At 44.2% G+C, this 25,483-nt stretch overlaps 1 long non-coding RNA gene across 1 annotated transcript; it reads left to right on the top strand.

The window, feature by feature from the left end:
- Nucleotides 1–9,542: 9,542 nt before the first annotated feature.
- LOC122458869 lies at nucleotides 9,543–24,632 on the top strand. The gene is made up of 3 exons (XR_006279170.1): nucleotides 9,543–9,643; nucleotides 15,607–15,698; nucleotides 24,511–24,632. It is a non-coding gene; the product is annotated as an uncharacterized LOC122458869 (long non-coding RNA).
- Nucleotides 24,633–25,483: the final 851 nt, after the last annotated feature.

Here is a 25,483-nt window from a genome sequence, read left to right as displayed (position 1 = left end):
CATTGAAAGTGCTTAGCAGTTAATTTTGCCTCTTTGCTCATTTTTTTGTTTGCTGTTGTTCTCCTATTACAAATTAATCGCAGTAACCCTTTCTTTTACAAGATGCATGGCTCTTACATGTGAAATTCAATGGAGGCCGCATGATGTAACATCCCTTGTTAACAGTCTACCACCTAGCAACAGTAACTCTGGGTGGTGGTGAATGCAAACATTAGTGAATTTATTTTTTCTTTGTTTTTTACATATACTTCTAGTTCTTACAAATAAACATTTTAAAAAAAGTTTTACAGGGAGGGAATGGTGCATTTCAAGGTATTCTTGCTGTTTTCATGGTCAAACTGAAATAAATGGCAAAATCCATGGTTTCCATGATAGTGGTGGCCACCATGACCTAATCCTATCCACACTCATTAAGAGAAGAGGTTGCAGTTAAAGTTCTTTTCCAAGAGTAGACCTGAAGATTTATTTTTTCAGATGCAGCATTTCACATGGAATGTTCTCTGAAAGATCCATAGAATATTTGAGAACTAGATACTCTGCCTCTAGGACGGGCAACATGGAACATTCTGTGCTGTCTTTATATAGTCTCTGGTTACTAGGCAGATTATGCCCCTCGGATCAGGTGGCTCCTCCCACCTTCTTGGGTTGCCAGGTAAATTCTAAACGGATACTTAAGTTTTCCCGCCATTCTCTTGTTGCTACGCAGAAGTTTCAGACATCAGGTGTCAAGCTTACCTAATCAGGGATACGAAACAGAAAAGAGTGTCAAACAGAATAGAAAAAAGAAGAAAGTAAACAAAGATGGCGGGTACAAAACAAAAATGGCAACTACCACGTAACAGTTTCCCACCTTGATGGTCAAGTACAGTCTTTGACTTGCTTGTGCCATCACCAGTAGATACCTTACAAAACTTGAATTCTGGTTGTCCAAAGGAAAACCCAAACACCACCTTGTTCAAACAAGGCCAATTTACAGTGTTACTTTTTATCTGAAAGGAATTTATTCACATTACTTACAGTACTTTACTGGAGATTAATTTGTAATTAATTCCTTTCATATTGTTAACTTTCCTTTTTACCCAACACACTAAGAGTACCATAGAAAGAATTATTAGGATTTGAAGGATTAGCACTACCTACACTGGGTGCAAAAGAATACTCCAAGCTTCACTATAGTCCACAGACCCATTAAACAGATTTTCCCACCAATGACTGAATTCTGAATCTTTTGCTACTCATTTTAGAATCTTTTCGATTTTCTTGGTAGAATGGTGGACTGTTATCATTACCTCTTTGCTTTCCTTTTCTGATTGTTTTAGGTGTTTCTCAAGATTGGGATGATACATAATCTGCCTTAATACAGAGAGGCTTATTCCTAAATGAACTGGCTCAACATGGCTATATAAAAGGTAATGAGTGTAGATGGTCTGTGTTGTGACATTATGCATAGTGAAATTAACATTGCATCCAACAACTGAAATTATTCAACAGTGGTACATATTTAGATAGGGATCATATGATATCTTATAAAAATGATTAACTATAAACACGGCTTCCCCTGGATTGGATGGATGGATGGCTGCGACGCCCGCTGGTTTAGAGACGTGTTCCCCAGCCCAGCCCAGCCAGCTGTGTGCATTCCAGCCCGTGCAGTCACTTGGAACGGAGGTGCTTGGGCTGGCTGCCAAGGAAGTGAGTCACTTCGTCAGCATGCAGCCAGCCAGCCCACCCGAGCACCTGCACCCCACCCAACTCCATGGGGGGGGCGGGTGAGGATGGGGGACAGCTGCTCCACGCGTGGGGGGGCTGCGCTCAGCTTTGTGGAGGGGAAGAATGAGGGTTATGAGGGGCAGCAAAAGGATACCACCGGAGGCAGCGGTGCCCGGCCCTCCTCACCTCATGGCAGTGGGGAGAGAGTCACACAGGTGAGTTCCCTCGCCTCTTCCCAGAGACCCTAGCAGCCAGTACCCTCCCTCAGAATGCACCACCATGCTGGCACATTCGGCTCTACAACCCAACCCAACTCTTACTCGCTTGCTGTTCTGTCCCAGCAGTGGTGCTCCAAATTTAGTGGTGCCCTATGCTGCTGTGTATGCCTAAGGACGGCCTTGTTGTAACCCAAACCACAAACCAACCAACCCCTCTGTACCTAGTAATGAGCCAGCCACATGGCGATGGAGTAGGTAGGCAGCCAGCAGCAGCCCAGGGGAACCCGAAACGAAAGGAGAAAATGACGGAGCAAACAGCCTTTTAAATGAAAAGCATTACAAGCTTATACATTGAATATATGTTACAATTTAACATTACTATTCTGTGAGCGGTGATCCAAACAGTCACAGAATGGGGTGGAGTGGATAGCACTCAATACAGACATCCAGCTTTATTTACAGGCACACCCAGTCATTCCTTAAAAATAAGCAGAAAGTCAGACTTGTATTCGCTTCTTAATTCCCTCTGAACCATCTCAAGGGGGTCCTTCTGCTCTGTCAAAATTAAGCTGCTGCCATTTTATAGCCACTGCTGCTGAGGGCTGTCCTGGCTCCCGCTACTTCTCAGTTGCTACTGCAGTTGCTTTCATCTAAAACCTGCTTCTACCTCCTCCTCAGTTCACACCCACACATCAGCCTGCTGGTTGTCAGCTTTATATTCAGTTCCTAGCCTCCTTTTATTGGTTGCTTTTCCAAGCTCAGAAATTAGCTTAGATCGTCCCTGCCTAATTATACAGGCTCAACCAGTTAATTTGAATTTATCAGCATGGACCCTAATCCTATCTAGATCCTCCTTCTGTTTACTAGCATAAATTCTCCTCCTAGCTCCACCCTTCAATCATTTTGGAGAGTGAGCTGAGTTTTCTCGGTTGAATTTTACTTCACCCCATCTCTTATCTGCTATTGGTCAATTCAGTCTGTGGCCTTCATTTTGATGTTGTCTAATAGAGAATCATTGCGGCCACCATTTTGGAATTTTAGCTCTAAACTATCATTATTTCCTACTTATTTAAAGCCCTAATTGTAAAACTAACTACTGTTTTATGCAATTTAAAGCATTATGATACTGTTACCACCATTGTTATGCAAATTTGGAGAGGTGATTTTTACGATGTTTTAAACCCGTCTCTAGCTGCTTTTCTGCATGTCTCTGTCCTAGGTGCTGCAGAAATTTACACAGGATCAGAACGGCTAAAACAAATTTCTTTTATCATTACTCTTTGAGCATCTGGTCTATGCCCAACTTTATCCAGTTCCATTCCAAGATAAGTGACCTTCTTTTGTAACATCTATGCTTTTTTTACTGGATTGAGAACGAATCTAGTCTCCTGAATTTTGCTTAGTACAGACTCCAAAATTTCAAAGTTTTCTTCTTTGGTTGTGGTCACGATTAGAACATCATCGATATAACTAATTACATTTTTTTTTGCCTTTTCTTCCATCCCACATTTTGATGACACAGTTAGGGCAGATTAATGGAGCATTATGGTATCTCTGAGGGACTCTACAACATCACTTGCTGATTAACACAAGTAAAAGCAAACTTATACCAGGAGCTAGAATGGAGCAGTATTGAAAAGAATGCATTAGTTAGGTCTAAATACAGCAAACCATTTAGCTCTTGCCATTGCTTCTTGGAATTTTGCCACCACTGGTGCCATTCTGGGGGTTATTTGTTTAATTCCTTATAATTAACTGTAAGTCTTCATGTCTTTTTGTCTGCTTTTAGTATTGTCCATATCTGGGAGTTAAAAGTTCTAGAGGTTTCTACTGATACTTTTTGATCAACAAGGGCATTGATTGTCTCTCTAATCTCCTCTTCTGCATCCCTTGAATATCTGTATTGTTGTTGGGGCTTTGGATTAGGACCCATTACAACTACTTCAGCACATATCTCTCCACACTGTAACTTATCCTAATGCTTTTTGCCATAAATAAAAATTTCTTTGCCACCCCTGCAACTTCTTGTTCCCAGTCAGGAATCTTTAATTCCTCTGGCACCTTCACAGCAGCAACTCTATGGGAGGCAGGAACAATAACTCTTCGCATTACGGTCTTATCTTGAATCAAAATCTGTGAGGCAAATCCACAATTAGATTCCGTTCTTTTAAAATGTCAATGCCTATTATCCTTTGTTCATCTAAGCACTGAATACCATAGGTAGCTTTTGTGGTTAGTCTTCCAATTTTGCATATTATGGGTTCCAAGAAAGGAACTACACTTTCTTTCCCATTATAGCCTTCTCAAATCTTTAGTTCTTGGACTGGAAGCCTTTTTGTTTCTGATGTTGCCTTTGTACAAATTAGAGATAGTGTGGCACCTGAATCTACAAGCATTGTTTGCTTAAATTTATTGAACCCTCCCTTAAATGTGGCATCTACCACCAGTCTTCCCCATAAGTAGTCGTTTATTGGTGCCACTTCTGAGGAAGAAGAAAGGGTTTGGTCCTGTCATAATAAGTTCTCATGCTCTTGCAGTACCATAGGATTAACTGCTGTAGCTGTTCATAGATTACCACCCTCATACTTTGCAAGTCTTCTGAACAGTTCATTAGTAAGTAGTTTATCTATTTGGTTCGTCTTTTCATACTTCAGTAGCATTCCCATAGTACAGTTCTGAATCTTCTTAAGTCAGGAGGGTTGTTGTAGGGTTCTTGTTCATTTTTATCTTTCCCTGAATCTGCGTGATTTGGGGCACCCCCATATGTGGTTTTGCCACATCATTTCTACTATTAGAACTTGACTTTTTCCCTTTCTGTTGTTACCGGAAGATTTGAAATAAATTATATCAAGCCAATGAGTTTGCCTAAAAATGCTATTTTCGATTTAAAACCTTTATTTTCAGTTTATCTATTCCGGTAGTTAAGGTTGTGGCCCACCTTAAAGGATTTTCCAGAGAAAGCCGCAGCTAGCTAACTCTCCCTTGAAGGACACGGATACAGCCCTCTGATTAAGAATAGGCAACAAGCAATAAATTCTTCAAAAACAAAAGTAATATTTATTTAGAAGTGAACAGTTACAGTAAAAGAGAGCGAGAGAAGCAGTAAGGTTACAGTATCCTCCCCCCCACCAAAAAATGAAACGGTGCAGCAATTAAAGACACAATACTACAATTACAGTTTCAATTAACTCTATCACATATAACAATATAGTCATACACTTAATACTTTATTCCTTATAACAATTAAACATATAATAGTATATTCATTAACATTCAATATTAAATACTTAAAAACAAAACATCCAACAAGTGCTGATCAGGCAAATATTAGGGAGATCTCGTTCAGACCACAGGCCTCCAGCTTTATTTACACTTGAAATCCATATACTCTGGGATGTTACACAGAAAAAGATTTAACTTACAGAGGCTTCTCTAAAATCCCTCTGAACTGTATGCCGCAGTAGCTATGTTTTAAGCAGTTTTTCCTTTGCCAGGTTCTGCTGGAGCTGCTGCCGCTGTTCCGCAAGGGCCTTCTTTCTTTCAGGTGTCCTGCAGTGTTCTGCTCCCTTGCTGGTCCCTATCTCTACAGAGCTTTAGCCTGCTGGCTGTGGCCCTTATATACTGTTTGGCCACGTCGGCTCAACCAATCAGCTTTCAGCTTTTCTATGATATAATACCTTGGCTCTGCCCACTCACGTGTACCTACATGTGACAGGAGCCCCATTCACTTCTATGGACTCCCATGTATTCCTATGGGATTTTGCTCATTCATTCTGACACAGATGTACCCCTATTGTATCCAGAGGTGAAAGTAAGCCAGTACAGTCCGGTACGGTGTACTGGCAAGAGCCAGGACGCCGTGCCAGACCGGACCTGCTTCCCAGGCTGGCAGTTTAAGGGCCCGGGGCTCCGGCTGCTGCGGGGAGCCCCAGGCCCTTTAAAGCGTCGCCCGAGCCCCTTCTTTGGCACACAAGGCTAAGGGCCGCTCCTCCTGGTTATAGAGTTGCCAACTTTCTAATTCCAGAAAATGGAACACCCTTGCCCCGCCTCCTGCCCTGGCCCTTCCTGAGGTCCCGCCCCACCCACACCATCCCCCCTCCCTCCGTCACTCACTCTCTCCCACCTTCGCTCAGTCGCTCATTTTCACTGAAGGCCCAAACAGGCACCAGAAGAAGGCCAGGAGCAGCAACAATTTGAATGTGGGAGATGCACACACTTGCTTACACAGAGACTCTTTTTCATACACTTTCTCAGGGCCCTACAGGGGTGATGGCGCAGAAGTCCCACAGGGCCCCAAGAGGGGCAGTCTCGTGTCAGGGCCAGCCTTAGGGAAAATGGCACCCTTGGCGAACTTTCATTTTGGTGCTTCTGGCCCCCGTGGGCATGGCATGCCCCCACTGGCTCCCCACCCTCTCTTCACCCCAAACCCTGCACTGTGCCCCATTCACCCCTAACACCTGGCCCCTCCTACACCCTAACCCCTAAACTGTGCCCCCTTTGCCCCAGTCCGTGCACTCCCCTCCAATGCCTCTAATCCGTGCATACCCTGCACCCCTAACCCTTGCATTGTGTCCTCTTCACCCCAACCCCTACCAGGCCCCTAACCTCTGCGTCCCCTACCTCAGCCAAAATGGGAAAACTAACCTGGATGCAATGATGGAGCAGCTGGCATTGCTGCTCGCTCCCCCCGGACTGCTGCTCCTCTACCCCGCCCCCGTGCACCGCTAGGGGGCTGTGAGGTGGGGAGCAAGGAGTGAGGTCAGGGCTCACTGCATCCAGGTCACCTTCCCTGCCTGGGCTGTGTAAGGAGAGGGCAGGAGAGCAGCAGCTCCTGTTGCTCACCTCACAGGACAGCCCAGGTGGGGAAAGTGACCTGGATGCAGGGAGCCCTGGTGTGTGTGTTGGGGGGACTATGTGAGGGAGACTGTGTGTGAGAGAGAGGGAATGTGTGTGTTTTGAGGAGAGTTTGTGTGTGCCTGAGTGAGTGTATGAGGGTTGTTCAGACATAAGCAGCTGCAGTGCCTGGACCCAGAGAGGTGGCAGCAGCAAACACAGATTCCCTCTGTCCCGTCACCCCAGCTCAGTGGAGACTGGGTATATGGGCAGGGGGACACCCAAACATTAGCGTCTTCCCCCCCTTCCTCCCTCGCACAGCAGACAGGAGGATGCTCCCAGTCCAGAGTGGCCAGGGGCTCCAGGGAGAAATGTGGGTGGGGGCGAGGGGTGCTGGCGATAGGGCAACAGACCACAGTTCGCCTCAGGAGCAGGCACCGCAGCTCAAGTCCAGCCACAGGAACAGAGTGAGTAGAAGAAGAGGGCCGGCAGCAGCAGGAGAGGCACACGGCATGACCCCTCAACAGCCGCCTGCTGAGTCAGACTAGTTTGTCCCCTGCCCTGACCCAGCCCACCAATGGGAGCTGTGCCGGCGGGCAGGGGCAGCATGTGGAGCCCCCTGGCCACCCCTAAGCCTAGGAGCCGGACATGCCGGCTGCTTCCTGGGCGCGGCACTGCCAATCGGGCATTCAACAGCCTGGTCAGCAGTGCTGACCAGAGCAGCCAGGATCCCTTTTTGACCGGGTGTTCTGGTAAAAAACTGGACACCTGGTCACCCTACTTGGTTACAGGGCAGGCAGAAGGCTCAGTGGCTAAATAGCTTTATTTTTCCCGACACGCAAGGCTGAAGGCCTGTCCTAGACACTAGCTAGGCAAGAGAGCCCAGTGACACACAGGCCACATTGTAGTGGGGCACAACAACACGCAAAACCAACAGCATACAAGGCCTACCTGCTTGCAGCACTTCTCTGGTATTCTCAGAGCAGTGACCCTCCCACACAGCCTGTGGGCTGCTTGTTAACAGAGCTGAGTAGATTGTAACTGTTACACAAATCACTCACTTAAAACAAAAAGGGGTCCTGCCGCAGTCACCAAATTGTTACCTTTGGAATGGGTTAATTAAGAAGATTCAAGTTACTCCCCCCTTCTATCGTCAGGTGTTTTAAGCAGTGACAGAAAACTAAACAAATGGCTAGGTGCAAACAAACAAGATTTATTACACAGGGACCCCAACTTAACTTTAAGAAGATATAAACAACTCAGATGTTAACACAACTGTGGGCTTAAAGCCTGAACCCCAGAACCCTTTACACGCAATGGGTAAGACACAAATAATAGAGTTAACACATCACCATGTTTTGCAAGTAAGGAGGGCACATGGACAGGAACACTAGATGCAGGTGAAAACAGGAACTTGGGAACACAGGAACACAAGCGGATCTTCACACAGGCAAACCATGGTCTTCTCTTCTTCAAGTCTTCTGTTCTTGACTTGCAGTCATGGGGGCAGCAATGCGGACACTATCCTTAGATGGAATAATGGATGAGTGGAAGCAATGCGACACTGGTCTGCCTATGGAATGCAAAGTGTGCTGGGTTTGCGGGAGCCGACCCGCTCTTACCTGCTGTCATGGGCGATGCGTGAAGCTGCCGCTTGGGTAGGCTAGCTCCCCAGCCCACCTCTTCTGCCTGTGGCCGCACCCATACTCCATTCCTGCTTCAACCCTGGTCCCGCCACACTCTGCCAAGGCCCCGTCCTCTCCCCACTGTCTCCCTTCTCTCTTCCCTCCCACACCCTGCTCACTCTTTCCTGCCAAATCCCTGAACCCAAATGAAGCAAATGACATTTGAAAAAAACTCTTCTGTAGTTCTAAAGAAAATGGAGCATGTTTTCCACTGCCTGCCAGATGGTGAAAACTGGACATGCAGAAGGTACCTAATTAAAAGCACTAAACCTGTGAATAAAAAATGTCAGTAACAGGTTTTTTGATATGCCCTGAAGTTTGTCAGAGATTTATTTGCAAAAACTTTGTAGTAAGGACGAGTCAGCTGTCTTGCTGAATACAACATTAAATATTATGGAATACTTGATGCAGGTCTTTTCTGTTTTACATTTTCTTAATCAGCTTAGAAATACTGATTTTATATTTTAAATGTACTCTTAAGCCTTCATAAAGTAATCATTCCAGATTACTACATATTTAACTCACTGAAACAAAGACATTATTTTAAATTAATCAGTCACAGAGCTTTAGTATGTTCATAACAATGTTCATTGCTTTTAGAAAAAGGGAACACTAATTTACTTTGTGTGATCTACATAACAATAGCCATGTTAATGGAATTTCACCAACTTTAAAACATATATTTCCAAAGATTTTAGGCATAACAAAGGATTTTATATCTTACTAAGGTATTGATTTTGTTGGAGGGGTCTCTGAAAACTAGTTCATCAGATAGTCAGAAGTAAAGAAAGGGAAAATCTTTGTCCAGCTATCTGGAAGGAAAGGGGTGTTGTCCTTTTAAGGGCTCTCTTCAATGCTGGGGGAGGTGAAGGGAGAAAGGGATGGACAGAGAGACTTTGGAAGCAAGTTTTTTTTTATTATAGTAATTAAAATTAAAATGTGTATTTTAGATAAGGGTGGTCTTTTGAAGGATTTTTGCAGCCACGTATGCTGCGTATGCCTAAGGACGGCCTTGCGAACCAGCCTTATATAACCTGCTGTCTCCAGGCAGATTATGTGGTCACCTGATCCTTGTTTTCCTGCTCTACTAGGAAAAGGGTGCCAAAACCTTTGTGAAGAAGGATACCCAAAATGGAGGATTAACAACAACATTTAGAATAACAAGATGGCCATGTAAGGGCAAGGTGGTAAAACAAGGTAAAAACAAAACCTTCCTTACACCCTTAACTTTTCTTCAATTTCTCTAAGTTATTAACCTTGGAATTATAGGCCTCAAGGTTATCTTCAAAGTAGGCAAGAGTCCTTGAATAAATACTTCCTTAAATTCTGTGGTGTCACAGGTAGCTGTTCCATTCACAATGGGAGATGGAGATAGTCCTGATAACCAATAGACAAATCACTTTCTGCTTAGAAATCTTTCAGGCCTGTCACCTTTGATTGTCTGAGTAATATATCCCTATGAGATTTTCATGGAGATAATAGAGCTTGAAAACAGCTTCATAAATTTCTCCAATGTCTTTAGTGTTTGCTAGTTGGACTTCTCCAGGCAAAACATTGTATTCTTCACTATTCATACACTCTCTCAATAAAGCTGTTGTGTCTTCTCTGCTGATGGCTGTCATGTTGCTCAACTTGGACAGCCAGTCCAGTGCTGTTTCTTTGTTGAGTGTACCTAACATTTTCCTGACAGCTCTTGCTTGATCAGGACCATATGGTTTTGTTTCACATGTTGTCTCTATTGATCTGTTAGGTCCATAGTTAACCACAGTGGTGGTGATAGGAGCCATGGGTGGATACCTTCTCCCCTCCTTGATTTCCTTCAGGCTTTCTACTTCTGCTGGGGCTTGAGGAGACGGACGGGATTCTAAGGCCTTCACTTCCCATGAGCTCTGCACATAACCAAGCTCCTTTTTCTCTTCTGAATCTGATTCTGAAGACATGTGTTCTCTTAAAGGATCCCTGTTCATTGTTGCAATAACCCCTTTGGCTTTTCTCAGCTCTTCTCTTAAACTATTAATTTTGCTGTTACATTGAGAATGATTTAGGCTACCTTCCTGGTTAAATTTCTTTAACTCTCTGGTAGCTGCCTAAGATTCCTCTATTTTTTTAGTTAATACAAAGGTTTCCCTATTCTTTTAGTTAACCTCATAACTTAACTCTTGTATCTGCTGCTCTAGTTGATTAATCTCCATTGACTCACTCAACGCCTGAGCTGACAAAGCATTATTTTAAGCAGTCAACTTCTCGTTTTCAGATCTCTGTTGCCCCATTTGCTCTTCTAACTGAGATATAAATCTTTCTTTTTTTTTATGTGCCCATCTAGTTCTAATGGCACCATTAACAAGTCATAAATCAAAGGCTGTTTCTTGAAGCCTGTTCCAAACAAGAAGTTAGTGGTAACAAAACTTTTCCACCTCTCTCAGTGCTTTTCCTAAGCCTTATTCCCCTTTAAGCACATCCTCCGCCCAAGGATTTTTACATTTTCCAAAAGAATTCACAGAGTACTCCAAAGACTTTTTATTTATCTCCTTCCTCCAGCCATCTGAGCTGAAAGTTCTGGTGCTCGCCTGCAGTTTTATTGTCTGACCCACACAGACAAACACCTCTGCAAATGTCAGCAGTGCTCACCAGACTTTCTCAAGTTGGAGCCTCTGCTTTCCCAGAGTTCACATGAGCTCAGTAGTCCCCAGCAGTCTGTGCTGATGCCTGCCACACAGAGCTGTTCAAAGCTCAAGCAGCGCATCCCCCCACTCTGGTGCTTGGTACACAGATCTCAGCAGCATTTACCAGCAGTCTGGTGCCTGCTATATAGATCTACGCAAAAGCTCAGCAGCGCTCACTGGCCATATGTCAATGCCTGCTATATGAGCTATCAAAATTTAGCAGTGTTTGGTACAAAGGATCTGGAACTGATGACAAGTCTAGTCAGGATAATTCCACAGTCTTCAGGTAAGTGATTTCACCGATGGTGATGGTCTCTGACGCCTATGCAAATAAACTGCTACTGGCTGCCTCTGAGGCAGACAGCCCCAACTGTCATGTGCACCACCCTTATATAGGCTGGTGGCGCAAAAGTTCTGAGGCAGCAGACCTTTCCAGATTGTTCCCTCCTTGTCCCGCCCATTTTAGAAAAGAACGCGAAAGTATATGGAGTCTTTGCTGTCGTTTGACCCAAACAAGGTGGCGTCCATTATACAAAATGGAGTCTCATTGATAAACAGCAAATGTATTCAACAATACATATTCAAACTGTTAACTAGAATGACACCATGAACATATTATAACCAAACATGAATAAAATCCCTTGCATGCCCACCGCCTGGTGCTTCTTCTGGAGACCGTGGTTGGGATGCGGGGGCTTCCGCTGCCTTCTCCACGGCTTCTGCCAGGGACCGGGGTCGGAGCACTGTGGCTTGCCCCCCACCCCCGGCACTTCTGCCAGGGACCAGAGTAGGAGCGCTGGGGCTTCCCGTGTTACTGAAATTACAGGGGAGCAGAATAACCTTTAGATATTCTCACTCTAGAGTTTGTCCCCTAAATTAGCATCTTTCAAAAACTCTTAACCAATTAAACACTAGCACCAAAAAGGGCGCCAGCTAGGGTCAAGAAGAAAGAAACCCAAGATGGAGGATAAATTGTGGGTAACCTAAACAAAATGGTTAAATGACTAAACCAGGTTACACCCCCGCACCGCCCACCAGCACTTCTGCTGGGGACCGGGATCTGGGTGCCTGGGGCTTCTTCCCCTGCCCCACCCGCTGGCCCGGCGATTCTGCCAGGGTCCGGGTGCTGGGGCACCCCTGCCTGCCTCACAGCTTTTGCATGGTGGATTTCTATTGGGGTGCCCATTTTTCTGGGGCCCCTCAATTGGCTGGGGTCCTGGGCACAGGCCCCATGGGCCCATTGGATAATCCACCACTGAATGAGATACTATAAATAACATTTAGTCAAAGTCAAACTTCACAATTTAGCCTGATTTTTTTTTCTCATGGTGATTGGCTTGTGGCCCTCTGGCTGGGCCCCTTGGAGTTGGCCCTGCTAAAATGTACCTATTTCCCCCCCTTTACTTGGAGTCTGTCTATTGGTTAGTCCTTGTAGCTCTTGTGCAGTTTAGAAAACTGGGATCCTCCTTTCATGAGACACTCCTGCTGGTAGTGTTTCTTCTCTGTAATGGATAACAACTTGTGCCATATTTTCTGCTCTTATACAGTTTGTCTATTGTCTCTTAGACCAGGGGGCTCGCTCTTCAGAGAGCTGTCTTGAGGTTCATTTGTTTTTGTAAGTGCTCTAGTCTCCAGGTGGTCCAGATAGTAAACAGTGCTGTCTCCATGGATGGCCATTGTTCTCAGCATTGATTGAGTTAGCCCTGAGACGGCCTCTTGCCTCAGAGTACAAAGTCACACTTCAACAGTTTTGAAACCTAATATACTTTTTATATATCTGTTAAACTATTTCCTGTACAAAGATCTCACAATAACCTTGACAATAAGCTAGTTGTGAAACCATACACAACCCTCTTTGGTAATATATTGAGAAGATGGTCGGACACGGGTTGAAGATGTCTGTGAGACCCTTCCTCCCTTGCCCCTGACATTGATAAATGATGTTAGCCACTGGCTATTCCAAATGCATCTGCTTGGGCTCTCTTGCCTGTACAGAGTGTCTGCCACCACATTTTTTTCTACCTTGGTATGTTTAATCTACATCTCTTCTTGGATGGTTATACTCCAACATAATAATTGACAGTTGGTACACTTTTTTCTGGGAAGACATACTAATGGGGAATGGTCAGTCAGAACCTTGAACCTCCAGTTAAAGAGGTAGGGTCTCACACAACTGACATAACATTCTGACAGCCCACACAACTACATAACATTCATATTCTGTAATGGAATAATTCCATGTTTCATTTGATGTCCATTTTTTATTTAAAAAGGCAATGAGATACTTGTTGTTACATCCCAGTCACTTATCCTCCTGTTCACTTACATTTTTAACATAGACTGTAGAATCTCATTGAATCAGACCACTTCACCTTTTATTTCTGGGTGTTATGGGGCAGATTTCAATTGTTTTACCCAACATATTCTCCATAATTTATAAAATAGCTGTGACATGAAATTTGATAAGATCTCTTTTGGAAAACCCACCTACTAAATATAGAAAACAGTGCATCTGTGACTTTTCCAGTTTCCACATTTGACCAAGTGACCGCTTCTGGATACCAGGTGTCAAAATCCACCACCACCAAAAATCTTTCCCCCTTACAGATTGGCCTGGGTAATGGCCCTGTGAAATCCATGGCACTAAAACCTTCTTTGATCATTGGTAAAGGGTCCTTCAGCAGTACCTGTTATAGGAATGTCTTTGAAATGAATCTACCATGCAGTGTAGGGCAGTAGATTTTTATGAAGAGTATACACATAACATATTTATGAATGAAGGCTAAAATGTCTTCTGTGCTGTGAGTTCCAAACTGTGGCGCATCCTCTACCCATAGTAACATATGAATATGTGGAGCATCTCAACTCTGGTACTCCACATGTCAGAAAAGTAATCTCCCATCTTTCCCGAGGAGAATTCCCTTTTGAAAGAAGAAAACAAAGCATAACACCGTTTCATAGAGTTTCCCAATTGATGTGTCTACAGTATTCTCAGAATCTCAATTTGCCAAACACAGCAGTTTTACAAGTTCAGCTGAGAAAAGTACTCAGCATAACTCAGTGTGATAAATAAGGTTGGCGGACCACAATTGTGTAGCAAGCATTGCAGCTCAGAATTTCTGTAGTACTAGTAATCTTTTGTCCTACGCATGCTAGCAATGCTATTTTCTAAATTAATTTCACTGTGCCTCACTGTCTAATAACTGTTGAGATTAAGATCTCCAAATTAATTATCAAGTTTCAGTGTATGTGCAATGCTAGCAGATACTGCACTCACTTTGTTCTCCCATAGCAAGTGGAATAAATCCTGAGTATGTTGGCAAAATTGTGGATCAACAGAATTAATACACATTTTGATATTTATACTTAACTGGTAACATGAAATCCTGCAGTACCATATGGGAAGAGGTCAGGAAAACATTTTGCTTCCAGATTTTTCTCCCACACTCTGCGAGGAGAGTATTTGATGGGTTTCATCTGGTACAGAGCAATATTATCTCACAGGATCTAAGGGCGCCAGAGCCTTTGTAGAAGTGGAGAGGGAGGGGAATGGAAGGAAGGAGGGGGAGAGGCCAAAGTGGCAAGGGAATTAAAATATTACTTAAATATCCAGCAAAGTACAACTGTAACATAAACAACCAGAATATAAAATGTAGCCACGTTATCATATTCAAGGTATAATTATAGTATGAACAAACAAAAATAAGACCACTTTAGTTCTAAACACTGAGACTGCATTTTATTTTTGCACTTCATGTATTGTACTTCATGTGCATTTATCATTTTAGTGTGTATACTCCACTATTATTATTATTGAACTGTAACTGTCAATTCTGTAACATTACAATCGAATTGTCCTTGTTTATATATAATGCATTACCGGATTCACTGGACAGTCACTATGAACATGCTTCTCTGACACACAAAGTCAGGGCCCCTCCTGGACTCTCACCAGTGTTAGAGGCTAGCGGCACACAAGGCCACTCCAATGGGGTATATGCAAGACCCCAGCCACAACACTGAATCGACCACCAACTGTCAGTGATCCCATCCTCGTGATCAATGGACCACCGTTAACAAAACTGAGTAACTAATAATGTATTAAATAAATACAAAGCAGCAATAATCAACCACTAAATCATCAAAGAGGGTTCTGCAGCAGTTGCCAGAAATGTTAACCCTCGGACAGGGTAAATTTCACTAAGGGAGCTAAGGACCGTAGTGAAACTCAAAACCCCATGGCTGCAGATCCATCCCCCTTCCGTATCTCTCACCAGTTCAATGATTTAATGCTAACAGATACTAGAGAAGCAGGGATGGTAACAAACAAACTAGAATTTATTCAGTAGGACCCCACAAAATATAACAGCTGGATATAAAGTAAAACCACTCTGCTGTTAACTGCTCACAACTGGCTTAAAGCCAAGGGCCCCCAAAACTATACAGGTGGGTAAATAAATCAAAAGATTAACACACCACCATCTCTCTCTCTGACAGGACATGGGTTGCATGAACGCTGGGACATGACTGGGACCAGAGGGTCACCGACTTCAGGAAGGAACACAGGACTTCTGGACACAGGAACACAGGTAAGCAGATCTTCTTTGCCTTGACTCATCATCTTGGCTAGGAATGAGGTTAGCATTTGGCTGCCACTGGGGCTGACAGCACTTGCCACAGGGCACAGCACCTTCTTATAATCTGTGGTTGCTAGTTGGAAGCAAGCTCACCTGTGAAGGAACAGGCAGGGCTTACATAAAGCCAAGAGACTGGCAACATTGCAGGGTGGCAGTCACTCTTCTTGAGGGAAAGAGGGATAGGAGTCCCTGAAACCCAGTAATGCCTAAGAGAAACTAGAATGGGAGGAAGCAAGGTAAGAAGTAGTCCTGGGGTGAGAGAAGTAACGTTAGGGAAGCTGCAGACCATGACTGCTTGGTACAGGGTGGGCCTGGGTTCCCCTACCAACCACTGTAGAGCGGTACTGCTTGGGGCCACGGGCAGATTAAGATTTATTGGGGCCCTAGGCAGAGAGAACATTTGGGCCTCCAAACCTAAGCCCACCCACTTTTAAACATGGGCATAGTAACGTCAGGCAGGCATGGCAGCGTGGTGGCATGAGCATAGTTTGGGAGGCCAGCTGGGGTGTTGCCTCCCCAGCCCACCAAACTGCAAGCCTTGGCCAGAGGCAACAGGAGGAGCAGTGCCACATGTGGTTGCTGCCTTGGGCACAAAGCCCAGGATGGGCAGCCTGGTAGCAGGAGAGACCTGGCGAGGGGCAGCCTGGCAACAGAAGCTGAGCGTAGGCACTGAGTGAGCCTGGGTGGAGTGTGGTGGCTGCTGAGGCTGGGCCAGTGTAGCAGCAGGAGCTGCGCTGGTGGAGCCTTCCCTGCCTGTCTGCTCATTGCCTTTGACCTTCCCACGGCTTCCCGCTGCCTCCCAGCTGGGGCAGGGCCTCCTTTCCCCTCACAGCATGTCTGCAAACCCGGTGGAGAGGGAAGCAGGCTGTATCAAAGCCCCCACCCTGGGTCCCACCAGCAGTGGCGTGCCCAAGGGGGCGAGGACACAGGCCGGGGGCCGCTCTTGGACACCTTGGCTCCCACCCAGGGCAGGCAGGGGGTCTGGGGCTCCCCACAGTGGCCTGGGCTCAGTCTGACTCCGACTTCCAGCCTGGCCAGGGGGTGGAACCTTGGAGGGAAGAGGGGGCAGGGCCACAGTTTTGGCACTGGTGGCCCCCCCAACACACTCCTACCCAGGTTCCGATGCTCCTTCAGTGGCCCCCAAATTGGCCGGGACCCTGGGCGTGGGCCCTGTGGGCCTGTGTGTTAATTTGCCACTGCTTGGGGCAGTGATTAGAAGACTGCCTGGGTCATTGTCAGAGTGACAGTCTGGGCAGCTGGGCTGAGGACACCCTGACCCTGCCTGAGACCCTGACCCTGTCACTAATTCTGATGTGACATCCTACTATTTGCTTGGCAAAAACAGTGACATGGTATAGGCAGAGGCACACTATTTACAGAACTTGAAGTGAGAGGAACATGAGTGCTGTGTGGTACCAAAACCAGTATTTGAGGAAAACCTGCTGTAATTTAACGAGGAAATATGAGAGAATATATCAAAGCTGAGGTACAGCTCTTAGTTAGCTAGAGATGGGGAGGATTCCGATGTACAGGAAAATGAGGACAACAGAGTAGCAACAACTGAAGTAACTGTTGTTTTTGGTTTACAGTCAAAAATCATCAAATTGATGACTGGGAGATACTAAAATGGTACTGACCTTTTCCCACAAGCCTTCCAAGACTGCTTCAGCAGCTCATTTTTGGAGACCCCTACACTAGCTCTCTCCCAACTGAGCAAAAAGCTTATTTTATGTAGTCTGGCCTGGCCTTGCCTTGCCTTGCTGACCCAACCCTCAATCTGGGCTGAAATCAGGAACAGGCTCTGCTAGGCCTGTGGCTTCCTTTAACGTCCAGCACCCCATTACAGTGACCCACTAACTATTCATTAATAAGCGAATAAAGCCACAAAAAGCAAGGAAAATGCATCTGTTTTAGAGAGACAAAAACCACTGTGTGAGAACAATAAAGTGTACGTTTCCTTAGTGTCACACCTATTTTGGTGGTTGTATGTCTGATATCTGCATGCTGGAGAAGTTTCAGAGTAGCAGCCGTGTTAGTCTGTATTCGCAAAAAGAAAAGGAGTCCTTGTGGCACCTTAGAGACTAACAAATTTATTTGAGCATAAGCTTTCGTGAGCTACAGCTCACTTCATCGGGTGCATGAAGTGAGCTGTAGCTCACGAAAGCTTATGCTCAAATAAATTTGTTAGTCTCTAAGGTGCCACAAGTACTCCTATGCTAGAGAAGAGGGTTTAAGTGTATTTGTGTTATATAAAATCACCACTAGATGGAACTTTTAGAGCAAAGTAGAGTTGGCTTGTGTCATTGATTAAAGGTTCTTTACAGCTGTTTTCAGGGATGAGGAAAGGCACTAGAAATACAAACTTTTTTGTAAAAAAAGTTCCCATTTTATCATATATGCAGAAGTGAGGAGAGAATCAAAATATGTTAGAAAAGTTCTTCAAGCTGGAGCATTTGTTTTGGATCCAATATTTGCAGAGGCTGTTCATGGCCTCATGGGGTGTATTTGAGCTCTAATGTATGAATGTTAATGTCCACATTTTCTTTATTTCTTTAATATTTGGGACCATAACATTATAGGGAAAGATTATGGGTGGAAATGCACAGGGGGAAAAGGAGTCTTCCTCTGTCCTTTGTGTCCCTGCACAGGGGGCAGTCATATTGCCTGGAGAGTGAGGCTACTTCTCAATGCTATTCTCAGCAGCGGCACTAGCCTGCTTAAGATGGATAGAGGTGAGACAGAGGATTTGCCTTCCCTTCTAGCCCCTTCCAGTGCACACCATCAAGGAAAGTGACCATGCTGAGTGTGGAAAGCACATGCCACATTCATTTAAAATGTGGCAAAGCTACTGCTGGAGATTATGCTCCCCACTGCTGCCCATTAGGCATTCCAGATGTAATTTCTCCTGAAAACCCCAGTTCAGAAGGGCTCCGTCTCTCTCCCCATGATGCTACAATTCTTTACAGCTTAATTCAATGCTTTGGACACACCTACTATATAAGCCTGCGTGGATACAGAAATGTGGATCTGCATCTGATCTGCATCCAACAGAATCAACGTGCATCTGATCCATAATCCACTATCTAACATTTATGTGTATCCACACCGCACCCACAGCAGCAAGCCGTCTCATAGTGCCTCTCAGGAGGAGCATCTGTGTGTGTGTGTGTGTGTGTGTGTTCTTTATAAGAAAGCTATATATTAATAAATGTGCACACTATTATTGTTATTTTAAACATCAATCTTTATTGTACAACAGTCATTAGAACAAATATTCCTGCCCTTATCATCACTAGGGGTTTGCAGTCTTCTCCCAGCAGCTGGGATGTCAGGGGCTGAGGAGGGAGCCTTCACCTCTTTGTTGTGTCAGTCTCAAGGCTTCCTGCTCAACACTTCTTGCTGTGGTCTGCAATATTCCATTGATTTAAAGCCCCGCAGCACTGAGGTGTTAATCATTCCAGAAAGCTGTTTTCTGCATGTGGTGCAATGTGTTACCAGTGATGTTGAGAAAAAAAAAATTGCCACATGAGAACTAGTTCTTCTGGCAGGTTGCCTGTGTGTTTTAATTGATCACAGAGCCCCCCAGACTAGGTTAGGGGATTATCTCGATCTGCATCTTCCATCATCAGTTGCTGATAAAGAGATAACTGAAGCTGATGATATTCTAAATAGTTCAGATAATGCAAAGGACAGGGAGTCTGTTCTCCCTGTGGAAGCATGCAAGGGGAATCACAGGGCACCTCACCTCTGGGTTTGACAGGTCATCCTCCTAGGGGGCCTGTGTGGGGGAGCCAGGAGCAAGGACAGCAGGTGCTTTGGTCCGTGTCTTCAGGTCAGTTTCCCCATTGCAGGAGGGGAGTGCAGAGTGAGGGGCACAGGAGCAGGGTGAGGGTTGAGGGTGGAGCATGGGTGGTGGTGGTGAAGGTGCTCTCTGGCAGCCCACCAGTGTTTAATTTGTGCTGGGGCTTGCCAGAGCCCCGGCAACTTTTTAAATACAAATTAAGTACTGCAGGGCTGTCTACTCTATTCTGCTCTGAATTGCGGCACTTGGTCTTAGATGTCTTCCTCAGGACAGCTGATTTTTTTTGACATATTGCTATGCAAAAACATTAAATCATCCACAGTTTCTGGTCTGAGTGAAGTACGAGTCTCGTTAATTGCGTAACTGAGACTGAGAAGACTCTCACAGAGGGTGCACTGAATGCAGGGATGGAATCAAACCATGCAACTCTACTAAGAAGGGGAAAGTTGTACTTTTGTTGTCTCCACCTCCACAGCAGTTGCACATCTTCATTCTTTGCCAACTTCAGGGTGATATACTTTGACACTTCATCATCGTCACTTACACACTCACCATCCGAATCCTCATACTCTGTATGTGACCGTTTTTGTCGTCTTTGGTGATGGTGTCTGTGTAGCTGACTAAAGAAGCATAAGATTCATTGCAGGAATAATTTTCTTCTGCAATGAGACAAGCTTCTTGGTCTCATGATAAACCTCCTGTCTCTCTTCAGTGATAACTTTCATCCCCTACATTCATAGGTGCAGGAAAACAGCTACTCTATGCGTAAGCTTGATTTCAAACTTTTCCATGAGATATTGCAAGGCTTTGGATTTGAGTAGACTATCTACATCAGTGGTAGAAGGATGGAGATGCTTTTTCAACCTTTTGTACCAAATGGGCACCAAGTGGAGAGTGGGTTGTGATGACTGCTTTAGCGCATTTGATGCTTCCTTGAACGGCTGCAGGAACTCTATTAAGATGCTCAAGGTCTTGTGGTCAATGCTATCAATAAGCTGAGTATCCCCCTTTTCTGTCAAAATTTCATATATTCTGTCCCACTGCTTCTCAATTGTCTTAAACACGAGTAGTTTGCTGTTCCATCATGTTTCTATGTCCTTTCAGAGACTTTTGCAGTCTGCTTTGAAGGCCAGATCTCCTGAAGTAACCAGATTTCAGTGTGCATGTATCAGTTCGGTTACTGCTTCCTCTTTCTGTTTTCCCGGTTTGGTAGTGTGCTCAAGTATAGTATTTGTAATGTGCGCTGAGCAGGTTATTCGCACATAGGACTTGAGGGTTGCAACCATGTTTGCTCCCCAGTCAGTAATGAAAACCATCTGGTTGGTAATGGTGTGTATATCACATTTTCTGAGTGCCTGAATAACAGCTGAATGAATGCTCTCTGCAGTTTTTGGTTTCCCGCTGTCAAACTGAGTCACACAAAGCACCCGCTTCACCATTCTGAACAGTTGTGGCTCTATGTAATGAACAGTTACTGCCAAATAGGCAACCTTTCTGTAATCATCTGTCCACATAGATCAAGGGTAACCTCTCCACCTATTGTACTAAGAACGTTTTTCAGCTCTGTGGAAATTTTCTTTTTTCTTCTGCCACAAGTGCAGCATGCCAGGCTAATGTTGTGGAACGTGGTATTAGCACATGTGCATCCATTTCATCATGTTTGGCACCCATGTTAATCAAACATTGAGAATATGCAAGGAATCCCTCATCACTGACTACCTCGAAAAGTCTTATGTCTGTTGTTACAAACTTCAGTAATTCCTGAGTCACAGCTGTCTTCATATCTCGTGTGATAGTGACATACTTCTTGATATCTTCAGCAAACTGGACCCTGATTCAGATCTACATTTATGTTTAAGTAAGTTAGAAGTACTGGTTTTATGGCTACTATAAGTACAGACTTTTTTGTATTTGACACATGCAACATATCCGCCACAATATCTCCCTTTTCACCAATAAGAAATCTGAATGTATTCCAAATTGGTGATTTGCCTTTCTCATTTTCCTTGAAACTGTATGCACTAGCACTTAATTTCTTTTCAATTTCCTTCTCCATTGATGACTGGCTTTTCAAATACATATAGAGTTTGGAAACTTTTCTGGTGGCAACTGGCAAGTAAGTGCAGAGGGTGTGACTCAGTGACAACTTAAATTCGCACTGATGAACTGACAATGTGATTAAAAAAAAAAGTGAACTTTCACCTCACAGTATTACCTGAATCTGAATAAATGGGGTTCATGGTACATAGGGTGCAAATTACATGGTACAAGCCTTAGTGTGCATGATGCAGAGTGCAGCATGCCAGGTGAATTGCATAAAGTGCGTGATACTGTGGGGTGAGGTAGTATATGGTACAAGGCTGCCTCATGCAGTCATATAATAAACCTATGCTTCTTGATACTTATCCTTCTGCTGTGCACCCAGTAAGCATCATTAAAAGAGTCTATCCTGTCACCCTAAGGGCCAAGGGTCGGCTCTTGCTCAAATTGTGCCTTTGTGGACGCATAGGGCAAGTCACATAAGTGTGAGGCCTAAAGTTGGCTCTGAATTGCTCCTTTACTATGGAGATCCCATATCCCTGAGGCAGATGAGATGTGGTGGTTTGGTTGCTGCATTACACGGGTTTCTAGATTGTATGTTCCCCCTTGCAGAGCTATGTGGAGGTACAGTAAGCATCACATAAGGCTAATGAGAGGTTTGTACTCAAATTCCACCTTCTCTGGAAGTAGGATCTCAAAGGTGGGGAAGCAGCAGTCTGCAGCTCATAGCCTATGTGACTCAAAGGTCATGAGCTGCAGCTAGCCGCTTCCCCACCTTTGAGATCCATTGCTATTGGGATGCAAAAGGCAGAGTGGGAGCCATGTGCTGGGTATAGGGAACCCGCCAGAACCAGGGACAAGGGGGGAGAGGCAGTTTAGAGGTTTTTGGGGCCTGCACTCTGCACTGCCCCCTGCTCCTGCTGGGGAGTGGGGTCGGGACGAGGGGGCTTGTCCTGCTCCGCTCTCCTGGCACTCCTGCTGGGGAGTGAGGTCAAGATGCGGGGGCTTGCCCATTTTTCCGGGGGCCCTGGGTATGGCTAGTCCGTCACTGCAGGAGCCCATGGCTGGCCCCATCACTTTTTACCAGCCCTAAGGGGTAGTGATGGGGGGGCGGAGGGGACATGTGGGCGGAGATGAGTGAGTGGGGGGGCAGGGTCTTGTGGGGGAGAGGTGGTGCGGGGGCACAGACTGGGGGGAAAGGGGTGTCGCATTGCATGCTGCTCCAGAGGCTTGTGAGTGGCAGCAGCAGTGCTCGTTGATAGAGCCCCGCGGGGCTGTGTCTGCATCCAATCCACTGTCCACAAAAATGGTCCACAGCTATCCGTGGATATGAAGTGGGTATCCACAGATTTACAGGGCTCAGCTATATAGTTTATGCAAGAATGAAATGCTTTCCACTTGTTTCTCCAGAGTTCGCTGTGCAAGGAACTGTGCCACTGACAGTGTTTAAATAATTCTTAACTACCTCACAGATGAGATGAAGCGCTGTAAATTTTTATCCATCAATTTGTCTTTTAAAACTATTTCAGTCTTTTCCATAACAATTTTCAAAGCTTTTGGGAAAAATGCTAGCTACTTTTCAAACAGCATTAGACTGTTTGTCACTTACCAGGTATTTCTTTCCATTAGTTTCATCCGTAAACCTTTTTTTTCTAACCACTTCTAGGAGGCACTTGATACAATATGGAAATTCAGCCATTTTCAAACTGCTTAGTGTAATTTCAATTCTTTTTGTTCTTTTCAAAAGCATTCTGTTGTTCTTGCACTTAAAGCAAAGTATATCCTTTGCAGATTTCAAACAGGAGGTATATTAAGTTTGGAGGCGAAGGCTATGTAAATGGGTCTGTCCCCTTTAAAATTATTAGGGACTAAAGAATTGGTCAACCCTTCTCTAAGGCATGACTCTTTATGATTCTGGAGTGGACAAAGACCCGGGGAGAGCAGAGGCAGGACAAAATGACAGAGACAAAATGGTCCTGGGAATACCAAGTGTTTTGCGGGAAACCATGGCTATTATCTCTTTTTAAGGGCCCAGGATCCTTGTAGTGTAGGGCTGGGACAAGGTTCCCTTCTCTCCTAGCCAACTAGGATAATCTCCGAGAAAGAAGCACCAATGGAAGAACTGAGCTACAAAAGGGCCAGCTGGGAGCTGGTTTAAGGTTACAAATGTCCTGGAAATTAGCATACAGAGACAGATTAAGATTTATTGGGCCCCTGGGCACAAAGAACATTTTGGCCTCCCGTACCCTATTAAAACACAAATGTATCAAAATGCATTAACACAGAGACTTCACTCTGTTTACACACTGCATTAATAATAAAGCAAATCGTATTCCAGTTCATTATGCCTAAATTAACTGCTCAATTTTTTGCTCAACAAAAAAAAAATGATTTGGCTTTGGAAATTGGCTTAGATGCATGCAATATATGTAAAATAAAATGGAATAATGTTAATGTTTCAGTGATCTTGTGTAGACTCTTATTTAAGAACTATTAACAACTGTGGATGTTGTCTCCATTATTATAGTAGCAGTGAAACATTAAAAATTTTTTTTTACATTGCTCACTGTGGTAAAGTACAAGAAAAACATACAGGTCACAGGAATAGCCTGTAATACAGGTTCACCAATATCTTATCTTAATTAAATTAAGCAACACACTATACATGTCAATTGTTTATCAGGCTTGAAATATTAAACAACAAAATACTATATTTATTTGAATAATTATTTAAACAAAACCTATGTGATCAATTTTATTATTTCACATTTTCAGAATCATTATTTTCTGATTTAGTATGCATGCCCTTAAAGTTTCACATTCCTTTTAAAGAGATTACATATTATTATTTTGATTCTGTGACCTGTGTCCCACCAAAAGTCCGTTCTTCTTCTTGTGATTGCTCATATCGATTCCAATTAGATGTGCGTGCATCAGATCAGCTGTGGAGCCCTCAGCAACACTGGTACACCATGCTACTGGAGCTGTCGACACAAGTTTGAAGTCATCATTTATGTAATGGATAGTGGTGGATAAGAATGAGGTCTTTCAGTAATCTTCAGTCCAAATATCGGTAGTGATTGCACATCCATAATTTGCAATAACTGGCTTCACTTCCTCCACCACTGTTTTGAGCAGTTTGGTAGCTCTGTCTTCCACATGCCTCAAAACTGTGGTTGGATGCAGCAATACATCGCTTACATTAAATATCTGATATTTCGCAATTAAATGCTGAGCCAACTGCAGGAAGCCTTTGCCAGCTACAAAATCGTGTGATCTAATGTCAGCACAAGCAATATTTACATATTTTCCATCAGCTCTTCTTTGATAGTAACAGACACTACAGGAGATTTTACTTGAAAAGACAGTTTGGTTTGTCCAGCTGAAACAATACACACGTGATAGCGCAGTCCTGAAGTACCAGACTTGTATTCACAGTAACGTAACACTCTTGAACACCTGTCACAACTTACAAATTCCATGTGTTTCCCTGCACCATCAACTACAGCTGAAAATTTATTCCAACAATCTGACTTTCCATGTTTTTTCTTCTTGATTGTACTTTTTTTTTTTAATAAAAACCTCTACGTCCTCAGGTTTTATATCGGCCATTCTTATAAGCTGACAGCAAGCTGATACAACAGTGATAGTCTGTGCGTATGTGATGCCACAGAACAACAAAACCTGTGAGTATGATTCTCTGACCTGAATTGAGCTGGTGTTCTACACTGGATTCAGAGCGAGAGAGAGAAATGCGTATAGGAAAGAGAAACTCAAACAAAATAATTAGCAATTTCCCAAATAGGCTAGTCATGGTAAACGGACAAGAGATTTAGTGTTTTTCAGCAAATTACTGCAGTCTGTTATTTTGCTCACCCAGTCCCGCCCACAGGAT

The sequence above is a fragment of the Dermochelys coriacea genome, chromosome 2 (genome assembly GCF_009764565.3).
Source record: "Dermochelys coriacea isolate rDerCor1 chromosome 2, rDerCor1.pri.v4, whole genome shotgun sequence".
Taxonomy (NCBI): Eukaryota; Metazoa; Chordata; order Testudines; family Dermochelyidae; genus Dermochelys; species Dermochelys coriacea.
The sequence above is the reverse complement of the archived record's forward strand: the minus strand, read 5'-3'. Positions and strand labels throughout refer to the sequence as shown.